Genomic DNA, 7,500 nt, shown 5'->3' with positions numbered 1-7,500 from the left:
ACTGAAACAAGTTGAATCTAATAAAAAAGAAAAAAATCACAATACATCTTACATACTTAAATTTTGTCATCTCCATACTCATACACTATGTAATAACTTACGCACACACACACACACACACACACACATATATATATATATATATATATATATATATATATATATATATATATATATATATATATATATCTATCTATCTATCTATATCTAGATCTATATATATATATATATATATATATATATATATATATATATATATATATATATATATATATATATATACATGTATATATATACAGAGAGAGAGAGAGAGAGAGAGAGAGAGAGAGAGAGAGAGAGAGAGAGAGAGAGAGAGAGAGAGAGAGAAATGCAGTATACATAATGAAATCTTTTTATTATGAACGAATACTTGCAGTATTTCCACAGATAAAATTAGCATGGTGGGAAGTTCAAACACAGATTACATATCAATGGTAGCATCAATAAGAAAAAAAAAAACATACAACAAACATATCAATTCAGCGATATAAATCAAAATGATATCAAACATTGATATGTGATGCATTTGAATAATTACCTTAAGGTAAAACACAGTTTTATGCACTTGTACAAGTGTCCAAGAAAATATTCAGAATAACGAAAATTCAAGTAATAAAAAAAATAAATAAATAAAACACTTTTCGTAAATGGAGGCCATTTGTCATTGAATACATTTGACTTGATGATTGATTTGTGACAGGACATGACAATACTTCATCAAGGATCACTAATGTTTTCTCAACTGGATTTAACCACTAATTCCTAACAAAAAACAAAGATAAAAATTATGAATAACATAAAAAAGCAAAAGCTTTCTTTATTAGATACTCTTGTTTTTTACCTAACAATATAGCATATATATATATATATATATATATATATATATATATATATATATATATATATATATATATATATACTGTATTTATTTATTTGAATATATTTATATATATATATATATATATATATATGTACATACACACACATCTATATATATTATATATTATATATATATATATATATATATATATATATATATATATATTTATACATGTATATATATACAAACACACATATACGTCTATATATATATATATATATATATATATATATATATACTAATATTTATGAATATATATATATATATATATATATATATATATGTGTGTGTGTGTGTGTGTGTGTGTGTATATATATATACACACACAAACATACATGTATGAAAATATATGTAAATATATATATATATATATATATATATATATATATATATATATATGGTGTGCTACTTTTATAAGCACACATTGAGTATGTGTTGTTTCAGATGTGTGTAACTGGATAACAGAATACATCTTATTAGCTTTAAAGTATTTATTCTATAAAAACAACAGAGTTAAACATCTCCATCACTGGAGGAAGCTGGGTTGGTCAGATGACCAATTCTGGTGAAGTATAGATATGAACTGACTAACTTATCGATATCACAGATATCGTATGCTTAGTTTATATGAGTTTCGTCATAAACTCGGAAGACACCTGCATCCGGTGACGTCACAAACTTTCACACGCTGAGACAATATGTTGACGTTTAAGAAAAATGTCACATTGTCGAGGTTTGCATTGTACATCCTGTTTATGATTTGAATGACTACAGCAAGTCCCACGGCTAGCACCTTCCTCCAAAATGACATATTACGTCATGTGTTTTAAACATGTAATATTAACTATTCTAATTATTACATACGCTCGGCCAGCTATCTCAATTTTTTCACAAAAATTTAACATCAAGCCAAAACATGGTTACTAGGTGTGACTGGACATATGTATTATTCTTTGTTTAACTTTAGCCATAATCAACCGAGGACGAATGTCCAAATAGGCACATTAAAAAATAATAACAATAATGCATATGAAAAAGATATTACCAAAGCAAAAAGAAAAATGCATGATAAAATAAAGATCATATATATGGTACATTGCTAGCAAATGATTATATGGTACCAAAAAAAAAAACTACTGACTTTCATATGATTCGGTAACTTGTTAAAGAATAATTGTTACCTTTGTCAGAAACATATTAACATAATACTCAATTTTTTAGTGCACAAACACGAATTCCTGGTACGTACACGTACCACGGTTTCGTACATATATATATATATATATTTATATATAGGGCTGATATATTTTATTAGATGCCCATAGATTCTGTTATATATTTTTTTTTTCTCTTTTCTTTTTAACATTCCGGCTTATATATTTTTATTAGATGCCGAGAGAAAAAATTATTTATATCTTTTTTTTTTAAATGTTGTTTTAAATGTATTTTTAACAATGCAAATGTAGAAAATTTCTTCAAGTACATATTACTAGCGTACTAACAGCTTTTCTTACAAACACTTCCCGACAATTTACTCCTTTAGCGAATGAGGTGGCCACTCAAACGGCTTTAAACTGAATCCAGTATGGAGTATTGTCGGGCCTAGGCGAAACGTTCCTTTGTAGCTGCATGCTGTGCCGTAACCTACGCCAAACAAGGATGTTCACGGCGATAAATATCACCACCGTAAACGCCAGACTTGCTAGTAGTATGGGGTGAAGGATTTCCTTATAAGTCGGTGACAGGTGGTCCCTTTCGGTAAGCTTCATCAACCGCTTTGCCACATGTCTGTTATACGGGAGAGGGAGTGCTGGCATTGTAGAGGTCCATGTGAAGTTCGCGAAGTAGGCTCGTTCTCTGATGAGTGTCCGTAGACCAGTCACCATGGAATTAGGGGAAGTCCCGATACAACCATCTGCTGCGACGAAGATGTGTGTGAAGGACGTGGATCCGTCAGGGCATGATACATTGAAGCCGTCCTTGTCGTATCGTATCCACGAGCCATTGTTCAGTCTGCAATTGAACTCATTATTGTCAAAGGGATAAAGCTTATCCAGACAATTTTCACTTGTATGGGAGAGAGCACCGTCTAGCACTATACCTAACTCGCATGAATCCATTAAGTTTTTATGGAATTCAAATGAGTCAGCTGTACATATTTTTCTATCCATTGCGTCTGAACAGTGGGTTAATTGATTTAAGTCTTTAATGACCGTATATGTTTCCTTGTCTGGGGAAATCAATACGTGTCCTGTCAAACTGGATATTACTGGATTTAAGTGATTCGTCATGAAAGTCGGAAATGGTGATATCCTGTAAGATTGCCAGGCATCAGAAGAATCAAAGGGAATTGTAATCATAATCTTGTTATTATCTACGTTTACTGTAATTAGGCTGTAATAAAATTCTAACCTATGTTCGTCTAACAAAGGAACATAGCCTAGTTTATCCCTTCCGTTCTCCAGAATTAACTTCAAGTAACTTATAGGCAACAAATGGGGCGACAATACACCTTTAGTTGCTAACGTGATAGCTTCTACATAATCCTTGGATTTCTCAATGAAATGTGCAATTCTGTTATGTATGTGATCTATCTTTGAATCATAATACGTTAATGTTGCCAACAAATCTTGTACTTCCATAATCTGAACGATATTATTTGAATGTTCATTTAATAAATCCATAATTTTATTGATTGAAGCTAACTGATTCCTTAGTTCTGACATAATCAATTCATCTTCATGAGTCAAGAACTCAATTTTCTTATTTTGATTACTAATTTTAAGACGATTGGAAATTCCTAAACCTAAACTTGCAACAGACCCAAAGATGCTTAATGCAGCATAAATAAACGGATTCCGTCTTTCTTTATGTTCGTGTCCTACAGTCCACATCAAAAGGTCATAAGCCAAAGATCCTGTCTCGTCAGTCTTATTTTTCAAGTCATCAGATAGCATCTCTGCAACTTTTAATGTTGATCCAAGCAAACTCTCTGTAGTCAAATGAAAATGTCTTCTATGCAACTCATCCAATGAGGCAGAAAACCTTGAAATGGCGGTTCTTAAGCTAGTGACATCATTCTCTTGAAGAAAAATTGCTTGCATATTCACTTCTACAATTACGTTGGTTGATGTAATAAAAATGTCTTCTTGTCTTTCAACTATAGTGCCATATTTAAAATATATACTTTTAGTTTTAGAGCTCATCCCACACGAGAAAAATGTCTGAGCGAACAATATCACTCCCAACAACAAAAAATTCATCTTGGAAACCTGTAACGAGAAAAATATATGTAATTACTCCTGTATTAAAAAGAAAACTTTTAATCACATAAAATAAAAAAAAAATTTCCCTCACTTCTTTTCCTCTCTTTTCTTTTTAATTTCTTATGTGAGCCAATGGTACTATTCTCTCATCAGTGGGTTGGGATACGTTTTGAACTCTAAACCTATTGGCCGTTAATGTTTCCAAAATGTTAAATGGGCCTTCAAACTTAGGTGTTAGTTTATAATTGAGCCCTTTTCGTACATTGATTTGAATATATACGTTATCACCCACGGTATATGTTTTAGTTGGTTTCGCTGTTTTATCATGATTCCTTTTCATTATGATTTGTGATTCTTCTAAATTCTTTCGAAGGATATCATATCGACTTATACTTGCATTTATACATTCTTTTAAAGGATTTGATAGATTAGTTGTAGGCGTTAATACATGGAAAGGCGTTCTAACTGGGGTACCATACAATGCTTCATGCGGTGACATTTTAATTGATATATGATATGAATGATTCAGAGTACTCAGTGCCGCCGGTATTGCAATATCCCAGTTGGGGTCTGATCCCCCTAGTGTTACCCTTAATATATTTAATATTTTCGTATTTGCTCTTTCCACTAGCCCATTCGACTCTGGGTGATAGATCATGGTATTTATTTTCTTTATGTTGAGGAATTCACACAATGAGGTAAGAAAGTGATTATTAAATTCACCACCCGAGTCTGATATTATCATGTGTGGAATTCCATGTTTACAAATGTAACACTCGTAAAACTTCCTAGCGCATTCAATCGCAGTTTTAGTTTTAAGCGCTATTAATTCTGTATATCGAGTTAAAGCATCTATAATTACTAAGAGGTGCTTATTTCCTCTGTCTGACTCGTAAAATCCTGTTAAATCTAAATGTATTCTTTCAAAGGGTTGATTGGGCACAGGATAAGCTCCTAGGCTGACAGGTGTTTTCGTATGCCCTTTGTTTTCCTGACATGTGCGACAATTAGCTATGTGTCTTTTTATATCTGTAAGCATTGTATGCCAATAAAACAATGATTTGGCTTTCTGTGACATTAATGAGAACCCCGGGTGTCCATGTAATGGATTTGAATGTAACCAATTCAGGACAGTGGAAATAAGTGAGATTGGTACTACTACTTGGTCGTTAGTTACATGTGGTGTATTGCGGGTTTTCCTTGTCACAGTCCTACACAGAATATTATCTTTGATTATATAATTCTGCTGCTTATACTTGATATATTCCTTTTCCTTATGATTACCTTTCAAAGCATTTATAATTGTTTCTATTTTCTGATCTTTTCTTTGCTCAGTCTGTAACAATTCAGCGCTCCAGCCTAAATCTTCTTGTTCAGATATTGTTTTTACAATAGGGATGGATGTTGATATATCTATTAATTCAGCTAAAGGCTCCGTACAAGATGACACGGGGTTGCGTGATAATGCATCCGCAATGATATTTGCTTTCCCAGGTAAATACCCGATTCTTGCGCCAAAATCTTGAATGATCAAATGCCACCGAGTTCGTTTAGGGCTGTGGTTGAAGCCTTTAAAGAACTCTGTTAGTGGTTTATGGTCAGTAAGAACCTTAACGGGATAACCGTAAATTATGAACTTAAAATGCACTAGCGAATTAACAATAGCTAGCCCTTCCTTGTCTATTACTGCATACTTACTTTCGGAAGTTCTCAATTTTCGAGAATAGAAAGCTATCGGGAAAAATTGTTTATCATATTGCTGAAGCAATACCCCTCCTACTCCTAAGTCTGAGGCGTCTGTTGCAATGAAGAATTCCTTACCGAAGTCAGGAAATTTTAAGATAGGAGAACTACACAGTTCATCTTTCAAAGTATTAAACGCCTGTTGATGTTGCTCAGACCATATGAAATCTACGCCCTTCTTCGTAAGATCAGTTAAAGGAGCGGCTATTATTGAATAGTTGAGTATAAAACGCCTGTAATATCCACTACAACCCAGAAATTGCTGTATTCCCTTGACATTAGTAGGTATGGGAAAATTACGTATAGCCGACACCTTATCATGGACTACTTTAAGACCTTGGCTTGACACCATGAAACCCAAATATATTAATTCTGTTTTGAAAAATTCACACTTACTAATCTTTACCCTTAAGTTATGTTGTCTTAATCTCTGTAGTACTAGTTCTAACTTACGTAGATGTTCTTCTAAGGTGTTGGAAAAGATTACAAGATCATCCATATAGGCATGCAATATATCCCCTAACAAGTCTCCAAACACTATGTTAATCAGTCTTGTAAATGTTATAGGAGCACAACGTAAACCAAAAGGCATCCGTAAAAATTCATAATGTCCCCTGGCTGTGATGAAGGCTGTGTATGGGATACTATCTTCTTCTAATGATATCTGGTGAAAGCCTTTAAGTAAGTCCAAACTGGTAAAATATTTATTCTGACCTAACAAAGACAAAATATCGTCAGTACATGGCACTGGGAATCGATCAGGGATCGTTTCCTCGTTTAGACGACGAAAGTCGACGCAGATACGCCATGTTCGATCTTTTTTCGGTACAACTATTAAAGGAAAATTATAAGGGCTGTTTGATTTCCTAATGACTCCTTCTTCTAGCATTTTGCCTACTTCATCATTTATTTCATTCTGGAATTTCATAGGGAGTCTGTACGAGGGTACATAGATAATTTTCTGCTTGTCCTTTAACCTTATTTGATGCTCTATCACATCTGTTTTTCCTAAGGATCCATCCATAGTGGAAAAAACATCATGATATTTAGTTAAAAGTTCAAAAATTTTCTGCTGAATTTCTTCGTCTTGAATGTCCTTATTGATTTTATTTTTAATAGATCGCAAAAGGGATTCATCCGCAACTGATTGAGAGTGATTGATTTCAGCAACGGTAAGAATACGATGTTTATAAACTTCTACATCCAAGATATGTTGATTTTTGTGAATTACCAAAGTGTTATTTAAATGATTACAGACTTTGATATTACATTGCTGATGTGAGCCTACTGTATAAATAGCTTGTGTGACAGACAATCCGTTAGTTTTCAAAGTATCGGAAAGGATTAATATTTCAGATCCCGGTAATGTTTTCTTTATTTGCACTATTAAATTCGAAGGTATGTTTGGTTCGATAGATTGCGTGCAAGATGATATAACGGGTGAACGAGAATTCTGCTGGGTCGCGTATATTATTTCTTTATAAGTGAGACATGTTATTGGTTCTTCAATGTCCGTTACGGTTACATTTGTCGTCTCCTTTTTATCCAAAACTGATTTTAAGGTATTAGAAG

The sequence above is a fragment of the Palaemon carinicauda genome, chromosome 6, assembly GCF_036898095.1.
Source record: "Palaemon carinicauda isolate YSFRI2023 chromosome 6, ASM3689809v2, whole genome shotgun sequence".
Lineage (NCBI taxonomy): Eukaryota > Metazoa > Arthropoda > Malacostraca > Decapoda > Palaemonidae > Palaemon > Palaemon carinicauda.
This window is presented reverse-complemented; position numbering follows the sequence as displayed.